Here is a 23,246-nt window from a genome sequence, read left to right on the forward strand (position 1 = left end):
ATCTTCTCAGTTTGCTGAGTGCGTGATTCTGAATCTTCCCTGCCTTTGTCATTTTTGTAGGTCATTATTTAACCTACATCTGTAACATTTCCACAGCACGAACAGTGCTTACTGTACCTTGACTTATCACATTCACTTCCACCCTTGTCAATTCAATTGGACAAGAAATGGTTATAGCCTTTTGTAATGTCACATATGGTTCAAGGAGGAATTTCTTACCTAAGTGAAAGATGTGTTTTTTCTATAATTTGGGTTCAAATAATTTCATCTGATGCTGTGGGCTTCAGATATGCCAGTGACATAACTCAGTGTAGCTACATGCTATCCTGTTCACACCACCTACTCTATATTTATAGCTGAAACCTTCAGTTTATGAAAAACATTTGTAATACTCTTATGCAGTCATATAGTTATCATCTGCTAAAAGAAAGGAAGCAATCTATACAAACTCTTTCAAGTAAACTTGCTTTTAAACTGTTGACTCCAAGGATAAAATGTATTTAAGGCTTTTATGAGCTTTAAAGAAAGTGTTCTTAACTGTTTAATTTTTCTTCTGGATACAACTTCTCATCAGCATTGCACGTGGTCTGGGAAAAACACAGTGATAGCACCAAGAGGTTTGTTGTCAGAAAGAATAAGAATAAAAGATTAAAAAAAATAATAATAATAAAACAACAACAACAAAAAAAAACCCCAAAATAAACAACACCCAAAAGAAATTAAAGGAGGTATTCAAGCCAGCAGCTGGAGTAATGGGGTCATATTCTGATTTGCCTTTTGGCAAGTCTAGTCTTTATAAGTCAGAGTTTTCTATGTACCTTGAAAACCAGAGGGTTTCATTGCCTTTTAAGTTGAACAGCTGTACAAATTCTGAAGTGTTGTTAGATTAGTGTTGTCACCCTCGCTATTAACTGTACTGTGTTCAGCCTGTAGATATTTTGCTCCCTGTTTACAAAGAAAAAGGGTGGGGTCCAGAAGTTAATTTTAAATATATAAGACACAGTGATGTCTATATAATTGCATATTAAGCTGTTTTCTGTTGCATAAAAGGTTCAAAAAAATGCGAGGATGCACAACTGCAGATCATTTTTTTTTTTTAATAAAATGTGCAAAAACTCACCACTTGGGCTAAATGTGTTTTAGATGAAATAGATGTATCAAAGTGAGGAAGTCCTGATTGACCTCAGGGCCATAAAGGAGCTACACAATGTAATAGTTAAATAAATAGCAGTTATGTTTAAGAATTGTGAAAAACTGAATACCAAACATATTATTTATTCTTGAAAGAGAGAGTATGGAGAGCTTGGAAAATTATAGCTCAAGGCACTTAAATTTAATCCCTGCAACAAATCATTAGGCAATCAGTTTAAGTATCTAAAAGGTAAAACAGTGAAAAAAACTATAGTTCTTCCAGAGTAAATCAAACCAAACAAGCTTTGGAAAAGGTGGTAAATGTAAGACACCTTGACTTCTGTGATTATGATTCTCAGATATGATTCTTCTGTAATTGTGTGATTCTCAGAAGCATATTGAGAAAGTGAGGTGAAGATGAAATCTTCATCAGGTTGGTGGTGTGCAATTGGCGGCCAGAAAACATATACTTATCACCAATGTTTCAAGACACCTTAAAAGCTCTAGGATGACTCTTTGGAGTTCAGTTATTATTATTTGATATTTTCTATAGTAATAGCAAATTGTATGAAGGTTTAATTTATGCTCTTTGCAGCTGATACTACGTGGGTACAAAAGAGAGCTAGCAAACCCTTTAGCTTTGAAATAGACCTTAAGTAATGAAATCAGAAAAGTTACAAAGGCAAAATAATTGTTAACAAAAAAAGGGTATGAGATGTATACAGGTTCATAAAAGCAAGTACTATTTTTGCCTCTACTTTTTTGATATGGTCCGTGTAAACAAAATGAGGCAGCCACACTGTTCTCTTTTTACTACTTGTCAAGTCTTACTTGGAACACTATACCATGCTGCCAAACCAAGAGTATGTGTAAAAACAACAAGTAGAATGCTGGGTTGTACAAAAAAACCTGAAAAACCACATAGTCACTGCATGCAACTTTGATCTGCACAAAATGGGGCAAATGTGGCAGATATGATAAGTATGAGAAACTTTGCTGGTCACTGTTGGATCACTGGGTGTTTTAGCCCTAAAACTTGGGGCCATACTGGGGACACTATAATCTTGAGCTCAGCACCTTGGAGGACATGCTCAGTCTAAGGGAGGCCAACTTTCATTCTGATTTCTATGGGCTAGATCAAAGGTGTGCACAATATAGTGAATGGAGTGGGGTGCAAAAGGGTGAGACCTGTGCGTCGTGATAGTCATTATATCATAACATCACATGAATTATTCATTATTCTTGGTGGTCAACGAAGCCGTTTTCTATTCAAAGGAGAGAGCAAAACAGAATATAAAATCCAGTCCCAAAAACTCAGGCTCTTATATTTTTCTGAATTGCTTATTCCCAATAAACCTGTGGTAAAATAAGTTTTAATTGGGGTGAAGAAATTGAAAAAATTTATGGGTTCTGGGATTTAAATATTTCAAATTAACCATGAAGACACTGGACTGCTCTCTTAGGTATGTATTTTAGTGTGCAGAATTTGAGAAAAGCAAAACATTTTTGTGAGTCTTGATGTGATTCTCATCTTCCCTTTGGCTTTAGTTCTTCAAAATCTCCCAAGCCATGAGTTTGGGGTTTTTTAATAGGAAATATCAGCAAAATTTTGATCAGTGATTATGCATCATTCTCTGTTGCCTTAGACACAAAAAACTACAAGTGACAGATGGGATTGAAATTGTTGAATTTTCATCTATCTGGGAATTATTTATCAGAAACATAATTATTCTTCCCTTCCCCATCTCTACTGTCAGTTTATGACCTTCCCAATCTGACCCGCCTGCTCAGGTTCTACTTGTCTCCTCTTGGGTGGTTTTACGCGGAGAGAAAAGAGGTGCCTCCACACTCAGTGAAGTGGTGTGAGGAGTACATCAGGTCTCACCTCTCAGTTGTTTTAGAGGCAGCTTTAGTTGCAGTTTGCTTCTGTTTCTAATACATTGAGGATCTCTTCTACAGCCCAGACACCCACTGAACAGCAACAGGATATATCGACTTCTAATATGATAGATCTGCATTTGGCTCCTCTATGAGAAGCCCCAGTCTGTGCTCACCATTGCAGTCATGAATGAGAGAGACAGTTCCAGTCACAAAAAAAAATCATTACTTTGTTTCTGCAACATATCAAAGCAAGAACTGCTTCTAGCAGAATGAGGCACATGTTTTGCTCATATCTCATCAAATTCTAAGCAGGAAATATAAGTTTTACATTCCCAGTAGAAATATTAATACTGCTATGTTATATTTATTATGTTATTCACTACATCAATTTAACAAAATATAGCACAATATGTAAACAGTTTAGAAGAAAAATGAGCACAGAGAACATTTCACAGCTAATGGTTTTCAATATTATTCCTAATACTCAACGGAGTTTTTCTTAAGGGATTTTCAAGAATTTTGCTGTATATGTTTCAACAAGACATTTTTGTTCTTATGCAAACACTCAAATTGCCAGCAGCTTGTGTCAGTTTTGCTAAGCTGTACATGGGGATTGAGAAGTGATGCTGCAAAACTGTGGAGTTCTCCATATAATTTCACAATGATGACAACAGCAACAACAATAGAGTGTGCAAATGTGATGCCCTGATAATGCCTTTGTGGAAGAAAACATGGAGACAAATAATCATAATACACTTTAGGAGAAAAAAATAGACACCTTCAAGTATAGGAATCATGTAAATAGAGCAAAAGCTCAAGGAATAAGCATTATGTTCATACATACCCAAAACTTTGGGCTATAAATTGAGAATTCAGTTTTTAGAATTTGCGGAGGAAATAAAAGTACATTAACAATCACAAGACCAAACCATCCATTTGACACTGAAAAAAAAGATTGCAGAATGCATCAGCTGGGACATTTGTATTTGAGATACAGAAATAGTCACATCACAGTGGTCGTACATCCTTAGGAATATCATGTGAAATTTTAGTCATTCTGTTCAGGAAGAAAAAAATTCAGACTGGGAGAACTGCGTGAGAGAACTGTCAGAATTATAAGAGAACTGAGCTTTTTTCATATAAGGACTAAAATAGTCTTTGTGTGGTTTTCAAAAATATAAAAAAAGTTTTAAAAAAAGGAAAGAAAATGAAAAAGAAAATGGGGCAATAAACCCATTCTTTTAAATGTATAACATGCTGGCATGGGAAAGAATTATATAATCTCTGCAATAATTTAAAACAAATGGCATTGATTTGCCCTGGGAATCAATAAAGTAGAAGCCTGAAATTACATGAGTATAGGTATCAAAAAAAAAAAGAAACTTTAAATAGAAAGTGAATACTTACGGAAAACAAAATCCTAGCATTTCAGCAATGTGTAATAACAGCTGCTTTGGAAAAGATCACACATTTTAGAGTATTTCAGTAAGAGTATTCAACATTTTGACAAAAGGTAGTGATTGTAGTTGGACATAACTTCTGTCGTCCTTAAAAAGATTAGATGGTATGCCAGTACTTATACAACAGGAAGAAGCAGTTTCCTTACCATTTGATTCCTGTATCCCAATCAGAATTAAATTTCAGCCATTTTCTTACTGAGAACTCTTCTGTGGATAGGATCTTTTAAAAAAAAATCCTGTAAGAGAAATACAGAATTTTAATATATATGAGCCCATTAATAAAAGAGTTTTAGCTCAAAAGACTACAAATGCCACAAAGTTTTGACATCAGTGTTGAAAAGGAAATATTTTTTAGAAGAAAATATCCTTAAAAGTCCCTTATAAATAATCTAGATACAGTATTCCAAAACTGTTTATATGTATCAGAACTTAAATTTAAGGGCTCTTGCACCAAATTTACCCTAGCATAATTCCACTGACTTAATCAAGATACATCACAAACAGATTTGATGTCAATCAGAATTAAGCCTATCCTAGACTTAACTTTGAAAGAAACTGGCTGAGTTCATGCAGGGAAATATCAATATAGTGAGTTATGCAGGAAGTGTTCTTCTGTGGCTGCAGTTTAGGTTTTACATCTGTTTCACCACAAGTCTATGAATGAATATTTTCTGATTTTCAAACCTCCATATAACTTATGACTCTACATTATAATGAGGTCAGTGTTTTTGACTTTTTTGTTGTAGCAGATAATTTATATTTTGACATCTACAAATCCCCAGTTTTTACAATATTGGGAAAATATTTGAAAATATGCCCATCCAGTGCACTTACTTCAAAGCTCCCTTTTGCACCTCAAATTGATTGTCTATGTATCTTCTATAATACAAATGAAAGCACAAAACCACCACAATTTACTAAATATGAATTTCAATGGATAAATAACTATTTCAATGAAAAAAAAATGGAAGAAAGCAAGGCTTATGAAATTTTTACCATATCCTAAGTGTCTGAATCTGTGATATTTAAATGTTCCCGAGTCTGTAGAAAGTCTCTGTCTTTCAGTCCTGCTGCTCAAGAAGAAGTTGTAATTAATTTGTCCTGTTTTTCAAGGTTGTTTATTCTTGCTTATCTATAACATGTTTTGTCTGACCTGCAGCAGGTCTGTTCAGGACAGTGTGCAGGGCTCTGCCCCTCAGTGGGATGTTACAAACATTATATACCAGAAACTACATGTTCTATATTTACAATTACGTGTCAATATCTATCCCTTATGTTTAACAGTGTGTCCCCAGTTACTAATAGAAAAATGCCAACACTACAGTGAAACATGGAAGACATGAAGAAGAAGAAAAGGACAAGGCTCACCTTATTTTCTCCATCTTGCCCCCTTGGAACCCTTTATCTAGAATCCTAAAATTTTACTTTTGCACCCATGCTATACTAATTATTACATATATCAAACACTCAAAGCTTGTAATTAATCTTGTAAGATTGAAAACTCTTCTCTATGGACAGGGATCAGAGACAGCATCTCTCAGGGCTCTGTACAGGGGGGTTCCTGACACCCTGCCAGGGTCTCAGACCTTCCAGGGCAGCAGAGGGATGGACTGCTGCCAGGAATAGTCCTGGACTCCCACACTAAGGACCAAATCTAGGAAAACCAGTTCCTTTCTGAAAACAAAAGGGATTTTAAAAACTATTTTATGTATCATGCCATATACATGAAGATAAGAAAGGAATTATGCCTATGAATTAAGAAAGCATTTTTTTCTTCAGTGCTACTTAATAACAGTATTTAACTAAAATGCCATCAATACTGTTTTTAAAAAGAGGCCAAATTCTCCATATCTTTCAGTATTCCCTCAGCCTGACACACAGTCCTGCTCCCTGCAAAGGTCTGTGCCGTGTTGCACAGCCATGTCCTCACCTGCCCAAGAGGTCAGTGGCAGATGAGTCTGCTCAGAAATGCCCTTCCCAGAATCAGCCAAGACCTGCACTTCCCTGTTCTATTGAGTAATCTCAAAACATTGGCTTCAACAAGAGTTCAAAATTTTATATGATGTGCTCAGCATAATATGCAATTCCTGGATGGAAAAACTGTGACAAAATCAAAATAAACTTCCATGAAGGAAAAATAATGGTTTTGAAGACATAGGTGTGCTCAGGTCCTGATGTTCTGGGACCATTTACAGAAACATGTAACATACAACAATTAATTTGCTTTGTTTTGATGGCAATATGCCCACATTATAAGTTCTGAAAAATATTAATGAAAAAAAAGGAAGTGTTTCACTAGTACTGTGTCAGATTCAAGAGGACTTTGAGCACACATTCTCTGAGCATATTCTGAATTCCTTGTTATTTCATTATCTAAAATTGCAATGGTCATATTTCTTGCCTAGACCCATTCAGACTCTCTGCACAAACTGAATTTCATCCATTAAGCAGATTGAAGATGTTCCTACTATATGGTTATTGTCATTGTCAGCAATGATTAATGTTTAAGAGAATGTGGACAAATGTACTCAGATTCATATGTAGTGGTATTGTCCAGAAACTAGCTGTCACTGGTGGAAAAATATATAATTTCATTTTAAATAAGTTGCCTATTATTCTCTACTTTAGCTTTATTAAGAGGCAATAATTACTCTGCTAGCCTAGCTCAGTATATATATTACTTAATCTTTTGTTATTAACTACTGGAATTACTATCCCTGCAGTTTGAAAGGGCTCAATATTCTTTCATTTGACAGATGGTTTACCAAAAGATGGGTAAGTCTTAGCCATGAGGAAAAAAGCCTCCAAAACATTAGCCCCAGGAACAATTCATAGTACATAATATGTGATTATTTTTAGTATTGTAATGCAGCTAACAATAGAAGATAAAATCAGAGTTTTGTAATAATCTTCTCTTTACACTCCCAAATGACATGGATACACTAGGCTGCAAAGAGATTGCCTGAGTTTGTGGTACTACTTTTCCAAACTAGATATATCCTTCCATATTGTTTGGGAGATGTAGATTTCAAATTACTTCCAAGCAATTAACTTCAAATAAGACCTTTCAATTCTCATTCAGAACGTTGCACCTTACTCTGAAATTCTCAATGCCAGTGTAGCCTTATACTCATTCAGGCAGCTCTTTAGGACTCAGACCTCTAGCATTTTTGTCATTGGGCTAAGGTTTACAAGAAGAAGTAATTTGCTTTAGTTAAAATGCAGGAAAGGTAGAAAACATGAAGAACTTTTAAACACAAAATTGAAGTAGAAAATGGAAGGATCAAGATGCTTGGAAGCCGACAACAATGGCTTTAACTTATTCTACTGAAATAATGGAGAAGGGAGCAGTTGTGAAGCAGAAGAAGAAAGTAGTGGGTTGTTAAAGTGAGGTTAAGAGATTAGCATTTTATATATGTGTGGTTACATGTGGCTGAAAAAATATTGCAGTGTTAGCTGAAGATCTGGGATTTTTATAACCAGTATTTTGAAATACTCCTGAGAGTCAGATCCAAGACTTCTTGCTCAAAATAAGTAGCCTTCCCCAGAAAGTGTCATACTGATTTGAGTTTACCAGACTGAAAACCAGGATGCTTATCATTGTAAGAATTCAAGATTTGTCCTTAGCTTGGGCAAAGGCAGTCATTTTGTTCATCACTTCTACACTGCCACATACTGCACTCTAAGTCTAGGTCATAGGCTAGCTAAGCCACTGCTAAAAATTGTCTCCATACTCTTGCTTTAGATTGGTCATTTGTACCTGCAGACAAGATGCATTGGTGCACCCTAATTATGGATTTAGGGAACTTTGTTATCCTAAATCTATCCATTATTTGCTTTTTTCCTACTCCTTTTCCTCTTACTTTCCTCAGGCAGAAAGAGCTGAGAGGGACAAAATGACAGGGGGAAGAGGATATTACTCCTGATGTAAAAGTTCTCTTGTGAGGACCTTCCTTCCTAGTCTGTCATAGTCCATTTCAGCCCCAGCAGCTCTGATTTTACTGCTGGTGGAAGACATCCTTGCAAAAGCATTGTTCATTCATTCCTGCCTTCCTCTACATGCAATCAAGTTACAAATTAAAAAAAAAGTTGCAAATTCTCAGGAATGTCTTCTATTTGACTATTATCACCTTAAACAAATTCCTCATTCCAGACCTTATTTTCCTTTCCCTCTTTTTTCAAATGACAATTTCTGTTGTGTTCAATGAGACCTTTGATGATGAAGAAAAGATTTTAATCTGAAAAGAAAATAGGATATATGTTACTGATCTCTGATTGTTGCTGTGAATTTCGTTCTCAAATATAGCACAGAAAATTCTTTCAAAAGTATTTGCTATTTTGGACAAAAATATCCTAATTAGTAAAATTATTTGCTTTTTATAAAAAATGCTCAGTGCCAGATATGCATGAGAACAAGAAGATATTACAACTCTTGTGGTAAGATGAGATAAATATGATTTGCTAGATGTTGAATGATTTGAAACATACCATACTATGACATACCATAACATTTACTGATGAGGGAAAAGACAATAAAATAAATGGTGCAACTTTTTCCTAACTATTTAGCTTTTCAAAAAACTAAACCACTGTGATGCTATGCAAATAAAGTATGGCTAGCCTGAAGCTGAGAAATACAGCTAATTACGTGCTTTTCTAAGACAAGCATGCTAATTTGTTCTAATGTTTACATTTCCATTTTAATGAGTTTTCCTAGCTTCCACAAAGTTTATAGTTTTTTTTCAAAAACCTAACAAAAAAGCGTTTATGGTTAAGTTTGTCTTGTAGAAAAGGTAGACCTCTATGACCCTGTGGTTTTAACTGCAGCTTTTGTACAGGATGTCTTTTTGAGAATGATACCTGGAGAAATACGGAGCATTTAATGAAGCAGCTCAGTGACATCTGCAGAATAGGATGCTGATAACTGAACTCACCACTCCTACACTGAAGGATGTGTGCTCACATGAGTGTCTGCATACAGGAAAAGGAGGAAGCCAACAGTTATTAAACGAGCAGATCATCTAAACTTTCTACTTTGTAGGTATTTGTAGGTTTGTGTTGACTACTCTTCCTTGCTCCTCAATGATTACACGATTAAAAATATGCTTTACCTTAGGAGTTACTAAATTGGAATTCAAGTGCAGGAACACAAATCATGAAGATATAAACTCTCAGGCATGTCTGTATTACAAAGATTTCTGTGCCTGACTGAGTCTTATGCATCAACTGGTTAACCAAATAATAGTTACTACTTTGTATAATGAAAACCTAACCAAATAATATGCAAGTTGAATCTGTCTTGAAATTCAGCCAACCACCTGATGCCAGGTTTGAGGGTAAAGAAAAATCACACCTGAATGGTAGCACAGAAAAATGAGAATCCTATCAAACAGGCTGAGAACAATACACAGATACCAAGAAATAGTTTCTTTGAAATAAAGAAATGCCTTTGAGGGATGCTGATTTCTAACTGGAGGTAAAGCATTTTAAAAAATATAAAATTAATAAGCTGCAAAAAGTAACAATAAAGGAAGGCTGAGGGGCTAACATGACTGCCAAAGAAAAATCAGTACTTTATTTCACTGGCAGCTGTTCATTCAGATCTTTTGATTAGCTGAGACATATTTTTTTATTACTTCATGCGTCACCTGTTATCCCTTGGAAAAAGTGTCACTCCTAAAGTTAAGAAGTGAAGCTGAATAATGTAATATATTTTTCCTTCCATAAAAAAGATGATACTGAAAGCAGAAAACCAACAATTTCTCTTGGAGATTATTACCACTCCAGAATACAGTAAGTGAATTAAATATTGTATTATGCATATTTAGCACTTAACCTGATCTTCTTCATCAGGAAGTATGGAACATTTATGTAGATAAGGCTGTACACTTCAGTAATTATCTAATAGCCATAAACAATGGTTCAGCAAGTGGTAACTATCTGTACAACAAATTATTTTTAGGAGACTGTTTCCTATACTATGCAGCTAAATGTCTTCAATTATGCTCATGATAAGGTTTGATGAAAATAAAGCTTTATGAATTTTTTTTGCATATCTAACTTTGACTGACATTATTAGTATGACTTTTACATTCATCATTCACTTTTCTGGCATTCAGAAGTGTTCCCTATCATATGCTTGCTGTTCCCCATGTTTATACTTGTACACATACACATTATTTGGGTCCCTTAACTGTCCATCTCTGAAGTAAAGAGACAAAATGCATGGTTAAAGCAGGTCATGTGAGGAAAAAGGTATTAAATCCTTCATTTTCCTTCTGAGTTCCTGACAATGCTACTGAGAGCAAGCCCCTCATGGACAGGAGACCCTGTAAGAATAATGAGCAAAAGAAAGAATTCTTCAGTGCATACAGGTCTTTTTGGTTTAGCCTACATCAATGGAAACATTGAGGTTTCACATCAAAGTTCAAAAGCAGCTGTTCTGAAGACCCTGCAATATGAGTCATAATGATATGTTTGCAAATTACTATCTTGAACAGGTTACACATTGAATAAAAATAATAACAATGTAGAGTTGTGTGTTGTCCCTCCTATTACACATGCCAGTCAGTAATAACCATAAATAGGTGTAGTAAGTGACATTTTTATGAATTTCAAAAAATAAATATTTAGTAAGAACTCTAGGTAGCTGACCTGCATACCAGGCCACCTTTAAGGACAATTTCTGAATAATAGACAATGCAAACTACTTGATTATTTCTTTAATGTTAATGTTAAAGTGATCACAGGATCAAAGTTACAGTTCATGGGCTAAAAAACCACTTAATTGCTCTTTGGAAACACCACTTAATTTTCTTGGTAAATATTCAATTTATGGATTGGTTTCTAAAAGCTATAAAATCCTCAAATATAAATGCTACACCTTGGAATTTAGCCTACATATAGATGTTCATTTTTGGGATCTGCTGGAATGAGAGGTAACTGAGCAACTGGGTTATTGTTAACTGTTTTCTACAGCTCCCAGACGACACACGACCCTCTCCTCTGATCCACATATGTTTAATTGTGTGAGTGTTCCCTACACCAACCTGTCTAAAATAAAACACAATTAATGTAGTGGTTTATAAAACGAGGTTTTTGCACTTTAGAAAGATGCACTGCATTCATCCTCTAGCCCAGGAGAAAAGCAGTAAGGCATTATGTGAAAATAGACACTTTTTCATTCTAAAGAGAGTGGCTTTATCCAGAGTGCTTCCAGAAATATTCCTGTTCCAGTTACTGCTCCTTGAACCCTAAGGGAGTGTTCTTTATGGTGGTCTTATGTCTGTCTAAAATATGGCAGAGAGAATGCTAGCAATAAATCATTACAGACAGCCCCAGGATGGTGCTTATAGACCTGAGTTCTGGCCCTATTTAATTTAATAATCCCACAAAACAAGGTAGCTGAAGCTGAGAGACAGTTCCAGTGCCAGGACGACTTTCAGGGCAAATGGGGTAGGTGGAGCAGAAAGTTCCTTCTTTAGCTCCTTTCCCTCCTTTGAAATCAAATGCTCAGATCTTCACCTCTTGTCATTTTCCCTTTACTGCCAAGAATGCAGATGATGGCTGCTTGCTGCTGCCCCAGACAAACTGCTGTACCTAAAAATGTCATTCTCACTGGAGATCAGTCCACATAGATGTTAGTAAGATTTTATATAAAGACATCTCTTTTTTTAAGCTAGATTATTTGAAGATTTAGGAAAAAGTACTTAGCTGCACTTAAAAAAAGAAGACAAGAGAAAATAAGATAACCAACAACAAGGGAAAAAATATTTTGTTTTCACAATCAAGTGTAAAAAATAAGGAAAATGTCTGAAATAAAGCTGCATGTGATTTTATTTTTTATGTTTAATTATAGGAATACCAAGAAATATTTCTAATTTCATTACCTACAGTGTTCCAGGGATGTGAAAGAATAAGCATGTAATAATGTTCCTTCAAAAGACATATCACCTAATTTCAATAGTAATGCAAAGCATTAGTACAGCAGCTTAAATGACAAATGCGTATTAACTGCGTGTAGGAAGATTTCATGTTGTCCTCAATTTTGGCACAAGAATTTCACATTTGATTTTGACACTTGAAACTTGGTTTTTGGAAGTAGCTAACCTTTTATAAAAGTTTCTATGTGTGAATTTTATTCTGTTCATTCCTATTTTCGAAATGCAGGAATTAAACCCTGAAGTCATCTTCAGAGAAAATGCATAAATTATAATAATGATAATGTCATTGTCATAGAATCATGGAAATCACAGAATCACAGAATCATAACGATGTAGTTTGGAAGAGATCTGAAAGATGATCTTTATCAAATCCTTCCCACTGTGGGCAGGGAGATCTTCCACTAGACCAGATTCAAGCTCTCTAAGTCCCATCTAACCTGGCCTTGAACACTTGCAAGAATGGAGCATACACAATTTCTCTGAGCAACCTCTTCCAGTGCCTCACCCTCCTCACATTACGGAATAATTTCCTAACATCTAACCTCAACCTATTCTCTTTTAGTTTGTACCCATTCCCCTGTGCCCTGTCAGTACATGCCCCTATAAATAGTCTCTCTCAGTTTTTTTATTGTAGGCACTTCAGGTGCTGGAAGGCTACAGTTATGTCACCATAAAGGTGAACAATCCCAGTTGGTATATTTTCTAAAGGGATAATTTGTTACCTGACTTTGTATTCTACTTTTGTTTAATTTAAATTTCTTGTTGACAAACAAAAATTTCTCTTTATTTTCTCCATCTGTCTGAGTGATTCTGGCTTATAAATTGAAAGTTCTGCCAGTCATAAATTACTTCACTTTCTCCAGCAAGATACTGTAGAACACTCTCTGACAAAAAGGTAAATTATTTACATTATTCTAATTCCATCAATATTTATATATGGGCTAAAACAATGTTATGTTTAATTAATAAACTAAAGAAGGCCATCAGACCATTAAAGAACATACATTATTTATAAAGGGGAAAAAAATTACAATGATTGTTTTTCCACATAAACATTTCCAACTGTCAGGCTTTGGGCTTGAAAAGACATCACTCAGGAGGAACAAATTTGGAGGTAAAACAAGACCAAAACTTTCTTCTCAGATTCCAGGTTATTCCAGTCAGGGGTTGTTACCAAAACCCAGTAAAACCAGAATTCCTTATAACCAATGTAGTATTAAGAAGGAGGCATTCTTTATTCAGCTGGATGCACATGGGGGTGTCTCCTCCAAAACCCTGTGTGTACTGAGTACATAACAAGCTCTTGTTTAAATACTGTATTTTACATGCATATTCTTAGGTTTTTCCAAAGGAAACACACATTTAATAATCATTTCCCCAAAGTCACTGGCATGTGCTCCTTCCCATCAGCACATGTGTTCTTCTGTCTCAGGGGTCTCTTTGGTGGTCCCTGGTGATCGGTGACCCCAAAGTCATCCTCGACTGCTTGGTGAACTGGGCTGGTTACTCCAGCTCTTCTTGGTTAATGTTTAACACAATGGTACAAACTAAGCCTCGTGTAGCTCCATAGGCTAGCAGGTTTTGAAGAATAAGCATTGTGTTATTTCCCCAGGTGTGCAAAGGGATTTACCTGCAGCCCCTGGAGGGCACGGCACTACTGCAAACAGATGTATCCTGAAGAAAGCTGAAGTGCATTGGAAGCCCATGCTGGAGCAGGCTCCTGCCAGCACCTGCAGCCTATGGAGAGAAGTCCACACAGAGCCAGGTTTTCTGGATAGAGCTGTGACACATGGGGGAGTCATACTGAATAAATTGCTTCCCAAAGGGCTGTACACCATGGAAAGGCCCTATTCCAGAATAAGGTCTTTCCATGGTGTACAGTCCTTTGGAAGGAAGGAATTTCCGTTAGAAAGTGTTGTGGTCTGACCACAACACCCATTCCACATCGCTCTATGCTTACTCTGTTATTAATTGGCAATAAATTAAAATAGTCTTCTCTGACCTGAGAGTTTTCTGCCCATAAGGGTAACTGGTGAGTGATGTTCCTGTCCTTATCTCAACCAATGACCTTTCCATCTTCTCTCTGTGTTCTGGAGAGAAGTAGTGAGAGAGATCTGGGTGGCAGCCAGACAAGGCTAACCTACCACACTTGTCCTTATGGAATCAGCTTTTTCTTGGTTATGTCCCTAGGATGAATTGAAGCATGAATGAATTTTTAGTTATCCATGAAAATATGTGCAGAAGTTTCTTAACTGATCTTTAATTGATCAATAGAAATTTTCCCTGCTGGTTTATTACAACACTTTTAGTCATTCTTGAAATCTGGACTGATCTGTTATCATGAAAACTGTTTTGTTTCCATATATAAGAAGAGGACGATGGGATCAGGAGGAGTAACAGGTCAGCAATGACACCAGCAGTCAAGACTCCAAATATTGAAGTGTTTGCAGTGGTACATGATAAAGTTTGACAGTATTGCTCCTGGCTCAGAGGCAGGAATCTGTTGCCAAATACACCAGAGTTTTTTAATATTATTATTTGTTCTGTTTGATAGCCAGAAATATTTTATTTTTTTTTTAACTGCTGAACTGCTTTTCCATTAATTGAATGGATATGCTCTCACTGCTGTAGTGTTTCCCAGCTATGTCCCGAGCTAAAAACTGTATGGGAAATTTTGCTTACTATGGCAGAACTGTAGCCAGATATTTTTATTTAAAAGCTTGCATTTATGAGTTGCTTTTCATGATGCTATTTTAGACAATATCTTCCATTTCCCTAGTCCAATGTATGGATGCATTCCTAATGGATTATCCTTGGCTGCTGAGGTGTGTGACTGTTCTACGCTAGTGAGAAAGGAATGAGGTACAGCAAGGGGCTTTGAGAGTTGCCAGGACCCACCATGAGACTGCACACAGGTAGGGACTGGTGTGAGCACTGTAAGGCTTTTCTGGTGCTTGAGCTGTGAGGGCTCCATGCATGCAGCAGACACAGAAATATTTTCCCCAAGCATGGTAGAAATGGGTCATGTGGAAAGCTCCCAGGAGCAGATTTCAGGAATGGTTTTAAACCAACCTTTGTGACAAATTTTGGACCTTCAAGATCTCAAAGATCTTTTTCAACTTAGTTAATTCTGTGATTCTGTGAAGTCAATTCTCAAACTCTCTCCATGACATATTAATTTAAGGAAATGATCACATTATTGTATACAATTCTGTCCAAAAAAGTCCATTGTTTGTGAGGAATGTGTTCATGATCCCACTCAGTTATATCAGAGAACATTATATAACTAACAACCCCATATTTTTTACATAAAGCTGTACTGTTAATCATGAACAGACAAGACCTAATTTGCAAGGTGCCTCAATCATTATAGACAGTGTAGTAATGCTTTCCAGATGGCAATTTGGCACTTAACAGCTCAAATAAATTCCCTTTACTAATTTAACTTTCTGAAATCTCCCTAACACTAACAGGCCTGATTAATTCATCGCTTCTATTACAGAAGAAAAAAAAAAACAAAACAAAAAAACTGGTAAACTCTGCTTTCATTGGGACATAAGCACAGCTTTTTTGAAGCTGTCAGTTCAAATGAAAACCTCACAGGAGGTCAGGAACCCAGGAACCCTTCCCAGTCTTGTGGACAGAGTGGTGAGGATAAACTTAAATTTCACAGCAGATATGACAGTCTGTTCTCAAAGGCTAGGTTTGTTAATAACTCCTGCTCTTCCATAATGCTCTGGAGAGCTTTCCTATCACTTCAGTTGTGAAGAAACCATAAGGCATGCACAAACTAAATGTCATCTTAATTGCTCTGGAAAAAAGAAATTTGAAAAAATCACTGTTGTGTTTGTCTCTGTTCATCCACTAAATATAATTAAACAAGCCCCCACCCTGCCACACCTGCAGTTAATAGATTTTGGTACAGTTTCTCACTTGCATCAGTCAAGCTGCTGTAACTTATTTTGCCATCTGTTAAAGCAAAAAACTAAGTACCTGCTATTCTACAAAATAGCATCAATATTGTAACCATTGTGAGAAAAAATGAGGCCTTGATATTAAAACCAATACAAGAACCTATTGTATTAAGGTGTTAAGGTGCTGGTGTTTTTGTTTTTTGTTTGTTTGTTTGTTTGTTTGCTTTTTTTTTGCTAATACATTAAGTGGCTTGGCTTAACTTACATTTAATGTAAGAACTAGAACTCAGCAAATTGTGCTTTAAAGTTTGATATAGCGACTATGATCTGGAAAATAACTTGTTATCAAAAAGAAATCTTTTTTAACAAAAAGAAATTATGAAAACAGCAGAGGCAGCTTTTTCTAATTCAAATGAGAATTGCCAGAAAGAGGGCACGATGAAAGAAAGGGATGTGATGCCATAGTTTGAAATGTCATGATGAGATGAAACAACAGAAAAAGTTACTCTAAAGAAACTGATGTGAAAAAAGGTACCAGAGAGCAAAATTGGTAATGAAGTTCCAGACACTCACTACTTAAAGAGGACATGAAGGTGAGCATTCAGCTTATTCTGTTCCAATTCAGGTATGTCTCATTTAATAAAATACAATAATAAAACTTTTTTGAATGTGAAAGGGCTGAGAATTTTTTTTTCTTTAAAATAAATTCCTGGGTGTGGAAGTACATAAACTGTTTTCACACATGCAATGTGATATGTATAAAAATAAAACATTTTCTCAAGAAATGTTAAAAAATATTTAAACAATTGACACAATAAGATAATACCATAAAAAACACTCTGCTCTTCACAAGGATTTACTCTTCTCTTAAAAAATAAGGTATCTTGTATTAAATTATTATACCTTAAACTATGCTAAATTATACAATTTTTCATAATTTTCCTTGATTTCAATAATGTCTAATGATGGTGTAGAATAGTCAACACCTAGTGGAAAGGGACAAATATTACTTAGGTAAAAAAAATCTTATATTTTTAATTTCTCAGAAGAAAATCTAATATCACTGTCTAGTTATCATCTCCAACTGCACAAAACCCCTAATAACTGGCAAATGTGATGTCAAGCAAAAAAACAATATCACTGAAAACATTTTACCTATTTCTCCTTGCATCTCTTTACTTGTATTCTTTGCTTAGTACTACTGTTGCTGAATGCAGACAAATATTCACCAAGAGAAACTCCTCTTAATATCATGTAAAATTATTTTACTGCCATAGGACATTTATATATATATTTTTTTTTTAACTCTGTAGAACAAAGAAGTGAAAGTATGTGCCAGGTTCATTGTACTAATTTTAATCATGACACCAGGCCCATACAGGTTTGACTATTGTCAAATTTACTATTGACAGTTATTTTGGATGTTGTAGGACTGCAGATATACAGAATCATACAGTATATAAGGTTTACTGTGGTGAATTCAAACTAGTGCGCTGAAATTATGTATGTAGTTCATAAAAACTGCATTTTAAAATTTTATGTGAGGAGATTTACACAGTATCTCCTGTGACACAGAACTACAGAGGTTTTCAGGATGAAACCTGTTTAAACTCTGAACGTATAAAAAGAGAGTAGAGAGTACTTACTGGTTATAGGATCAGGAAAAATTAAACAAATTCCAGGTATCGTTATACATTTAAGAAGTGTTAATATGTAACACCTACTAGATGAGTTGCATCATTTATAAGGAGAAGAATTAGATGGAAATCATTGGAATGCAGGTGCAAGTAAGACTTTGTAGGACAAGGCTTTCTTTATGCTTCCTTATGGTTCATGTCAGGGTTTATTCCTGTCTGACAAATAGCCCACACAGCTGTTTGCTCATTTCCTGCCTCTCTCCAACAGCGATGGCATCAGGGAGAGAATCAGAGGTAAAATTGAGAAAACTCATGGGTTGAGATTAAGACAGCTTAATAGCTAAAGTAAAATCTGTGCATATAAAGAAAGCAAAACAAGGAATTCATTTCATTCACCCCTCCCCATGGTCAGGCAGGTGTTCAGCCATTCCCAGGAAAGCAGGGATCCATCACATGTGACAAAATCACATTTTGTCATCACATGCCTCGGGAAGACAAACGCCATCCCTGCAAACCTTCCCCTTTCTTTTCTTTAACCAGCTTTATATCCTAAACATGACACCATAAGGTCTGGAATGTCCCTTTGGTCACTTGGGGTCAGCTCTCCCAGCTGTGTCCCCTTCCAACTCCGTGTGCTCCTCACTGGTGGGGCAGGGGGAGAGGCTGGGGAGGCCTTGGCTCTGTGTAAGTAAAAGGCCTGCTCAGCAGTAACTAAAACATTTCTGTCTTCCCAACACGGTTCCCAGCATAAATGCAAAACACAGCTTCATATCAGCTACCATGAGGAAAATTAACACTACCCCAGCCAAAACCAACACAAATCTGGAGTAAATTTTTTCCTATGTGACTGTGCTCTCTCTTTAGCATTTGGGAAAAAAATCCTACAAGTTCAATTAATTGTTAGAAACATGCACTAAATCTCACAAGAATGGATTATCCGTAGTTGCCAAATGTTGAAAAAAATGCAAAATGAGACAATTCTACATTTCTAGCTAATGCTTTTATCCATTTATGCTTAATTACTGATCCATGGCAAGAGAAGAAATTATTGCATTGCTGTGAGCCTTCTTTTGACTTGGCAATATTCCCTAGAGGATTCTATCCATGATTTTCTCTTGTGAAGCCATGCAGATTCTCCTATGCAATATTTTCTCTGGTGAACCAATGCAGTTTCCTGCATTTTTTGTTAGTGTATGCACAGCAGATATGACAAGTAAGACATGTAGCAGAAGTAAACTCAGGAATAAAATTTAAAATATCCACAAAATTTAGGAGAAGAAAATGGCATTTTGGACTAAATTACAGACTTGAGTCAAGCAAGGAAAAATCTAGCTATACTAGAAAATGAATGAATCTTAGAAGCAAGATGACTAATTTTACTCCTTCTTTGTGAAAGAAAGTCTTTACAGCCTACCTAAGAAAATAAGCAAGAACACTAGAATCACAATTGATTTAGAGAGGGTGGGAAGTATAATGATAAATACCATGTTCAAATTTCCTGTTCCTTTTGCACTTCATCTCATTCAATAGTCAAGCAATAGATAGTAGTTGTTGCTTGCTCAGATATTTCAAGATTCAAAGAGGCAGATGTTATAGTTCCTCTTTGCAGCTATGACCAAGTATAGCACTATTCCAATTATTTTTAGCAGAAGACCCACAAACATATATGATGCTGATTCCATTTTTTTAAGCATAGATTGAAAAGAGTGATGTTTGAAATTTAAATAATCAGTGATGTTGGGAATTTAAATAAAAAGAGAGAATTTTGATTGTAGTTTGAATTTCCTTAACTTTTTTTTTCTGGTCAGAAGTTGATTGTTATGTGTTGAAGAATATATAAAAAGTCCTTCCATGAACTAACAGTCATAAAGCATAAAGAAAGATGTTTCAAAAATCTTCACTGGATGATTATGTAAGCATTAGCAACACCAAGACTTTTATCTCCATTAGAAAAACCTGTCTCAAATCTTGCAAAATAACCTTAATGTTCACACGGATGGGTATAAAGTCTTATGGGAAATATTTAAGTTTATAAGAAACCTACAGAGAGGACACTGTCCCTAAATTGTCAGAAAAAAAATGGCTAACAAATTCAGATCCAATGGCAAATGTTAAGATTTCCACCCATCTGCTTACACATGAAACTGCTCTTTTTCTCCACTGTCTTCACATAAACCTGAATAACCTAGCAAATGCATCTGTAAAGGAATGTAGACAACTGTCTTACTGCAGGGGCTCTCTCTGGACCTGGATCATGCTTGTATACACCTGTACCTGTGATTTTAGACCCTGCCAAAAAGGAAATATGTTAACTTGTGCTCAGTGCTACCCCAGCATGAACTAACTACCCACTGGATCAGGTCACAAATGGAAAAAATTGTCTACATAAAAACCTTTAAGAACAAACATAAAAGTATGCAATTATTCTCCAGAAGGCAGCAGTTAAAAAAAGAGTTTTTTCTTCTAGCATGCTTATTGGCCAAAATATGTTGAGGGTATCAAACACAGTTCTGAAGCAATTTAGGAGCTTCCCATCTTCTCACTTTAGATTTCACAAGATGCTGCAGTTCCTCTCATGGCTATTGCAAATGTTCCAGGGACTTCTGGTCCCAGAGATATGGTGGTTGAGCAGACTGAGGCTTCCATTAAATATGGTACTATTCCTCCATGGAGAAAAAATTTGACTGACCACAGACTCTTTCCTGGAGAAACTTTTCCAGTCAGACCAATCCATTACAGAATCAATCAACAATTCAGTGCCTTTTTATACTCTAGTTTTAACAAGGTCTCTTCCACCTTTCTTTATGCTTTGTCATGCTCTTCTGTGCTATTCTCTACTAACAGCAAGCACTCTTGTTAGTAATGCATAATAATTTTTTTATTCCTGTTAAAAATCAAAAATGGACAATGGGACAATGAAAGATATTTGCTGAAACAAAAATATTCCAATAATATTAATAGCTGCTCAGGATCCAGCTGCTGAGATTACAGGTTAAAATTCCCATTTCTCAGGTGAAGCTGTGTAGTGAGAGAAGTTAGGTGACTGGATTACACTGAAAAAATGCAATTAAAATAACACCACTATTTATCAGCAATTAGCTCTATTAACTCTGGAGTGATTGTCGTATGTATTTCAATAACTTTGTTTCATTTGTTTGAAATTCAAAGATATCTCATAAGTCCTTGATAGGTTGTTTAAAAAATGATAGAAAAACTAAGCAAAAATGTTCCATTTTCATGAGGCTCTACCCTTCAGAGATATATAAATGACAGAACCCAAATTGTAATTTGATAGAAGTATTGGCTTTTGTATTCTTCTTCCTTTGTATCTTGTACTTATCAACTGCCAGTCCCACCTCATTCTCCTTCAAATACTTGAGGAATCTGGATGTGTCTGAGATCAAGAGAAAGTAAAGTCAGGAGGATTCTTCATTTTTTTTCCCTGTACTAGCCCTAAAAAAACTTTTAGCCTCTATGAAAAGAGATGAATTTTTTTATCTCTGAAAGTTAAAAGGGCACATACTGGGGAGGAAAAAATGGAAGCTTTATAAAGACTTCAGTATCAGTTCTAAGTTTGTATTGTGGGCACTGCTTTTCCCCTAACTGTCAGGATTTCAGATTTATTTTAAAATAATTTTTCCACATATTTGTATTCTTTTTAAAATTTGGAGCATTATAAATTCACCAACTCAGTGCAATGATCAAGTTCTTTGTTTTATTAGCAAGTTTATTCTAGAAAAGTTATTTTTTATTTTCAGGTAGGACTTTCATAGTTTTCCATGGCAAGTTTAGTAGTGTCATATGCAAAATGGATACTCTGTAATATTGAGGAGGAAAGGTGGTTTCTAGCAAGTGGCACTAGATCCATCTGCCAAGGAACAGCCATTCCAAAGTTTTTGCTTTCGTATGGCTTCCTCTGGGAACAGACCTACTTTATATAGAGCCCTATTCTACTTGCAGGCACATATGTTATTTTAAATAGTGTCATATAATCACTTGGAAATGAGTCTTCTGGCATGGGGTTAGATGGAAGGAAAAAAAAAGACTCTCTCTTTTTATTCACTCTCCCAGTTTCCCCACTTCCCCATTTCCATGTTTGTTTTCTTCTCCATCCTACACACAAAGGAACAGTGATGACTTATGCTGGGCTACAGGTCATTTGTGCATGTATCTAACTTTTTAATGGTCTCTTCCTTTTTGTTCAAGAAAACAAGTGCTGGCTGTGTGTATTTCTCACAAAAATTAAGTGTTTGCAACTGGACTGCAATGTAATTTCTTTTCCAGCTAACACACCCAGGGAGCATGGTGCCTCCTGTACAGTCTCTGGAAATTCATGAACATGCATCAGGAAATGCTTGAGACTCAAAATTAAAAGCATTTGTAGTTGATGTGACCTAACAAATCTGCAGGTGCCAGCACAAAGTATGCAGCTAGGCTGTCAGAAGTAGCCAGCTCCTGCAATTAAAGAGCAAGTAGTCTCATTAATCAAGTAAGGTAGAAAGACATTAATCTTTATAAAATAATTTTTAACTTACATATAATTTACCTAAAATCTTCTTGTATGTTTATGCCATGAGTGGACTTTGCATCATACATTGGCTCTGTGAGTAGCTGAAAAGATTTTTTTTTCTCTTTTAGGAGGTATCAAGTAAAGAAAGTGGTAGAAAACTGCTGGCAAGATTATGGACAGAGGATGAAAGAAGCAGCACCTGGGGTTCAAAACTCTCTGTAGTTATGTGGTGGGCAGGAGGAAGAGCAGAGTTAAAGCTTTCAAATCCTGAATGGTCAGGCCCACCACATGGGTAGTATCTCCTTCCCTGCTGGAGCTTCGTGACCCTGATGTATGCATTTCTGTGTGTGCCCAAGGGGCACTAATTAAAGACATCCAACTAATTTGTGGTTATTGTTTCTAAATTAAAGACATACCTGGTTTATATAGAACCATATCTTTTCACCCTTACACAGCGTTTTCAATACCTTGTGGACGACTGGCAGTATAAGCAGTTAATTAATGCAAACAGTGTGGCTCTGGGTGACAGTGCTAAAATATTATTTCTACTAAGTAGAACTACATTAGGTGCAATCTAGTACCATGATGAAGATCCAGAGGATGTGGGAAGCCTTTCATGATTCCAAACATAATGGCTCAGCTGCTCAGTGTAGGCAGAAGCATGGTATGTGCAGAGGCTGCTAAGCTATGCAGTCATCATAAAGGAAGAAGACCATAATGGAAGTTGTGAAAAATCCAAGAAATTGGTTTTTTTTCATACATTAGGAGAT

The 23,246-nt window shown here is 35.9% G+C and overlaps 1 long non-coding RNA gene across 1 annotated transcript in view; it reads left to right on the top strand.

Moving 5' to 3' along the window:
- LOC116183739 (uncharacterized) overlaps positions 1-22,858 on the top strand; it is a 57,562-nt gene extending 34,704 nt beyond the window's left edge. The window contains exon 2 of the long non-coding RNA XR_004148425.3: positions 22,605-22,858. This is a non-coding gene — a long non-coding RNA (uncharacterized LOC116183739). The remainder of the gene's footprint in view (positions 1-22,604) is intronic.
- The last annotated feature ends 388 nt before the right edge of the window (positions 22,859-23,246 follow it).

The sequence above is a fragment of the Lonchura striata genome, chromosome 1, assembly GCF_050655825.1.
Source record: "Lonchura striata isolate lonStrDom1 chromosome 1, ASM5065582v1, whole genome shotgun sequence".
Lineage (NCBI taxonomy): Eukaryota > Metazoa > Chordata > Aves > Passeriformes > Estrildidae > Lonchura > Lonchura striata.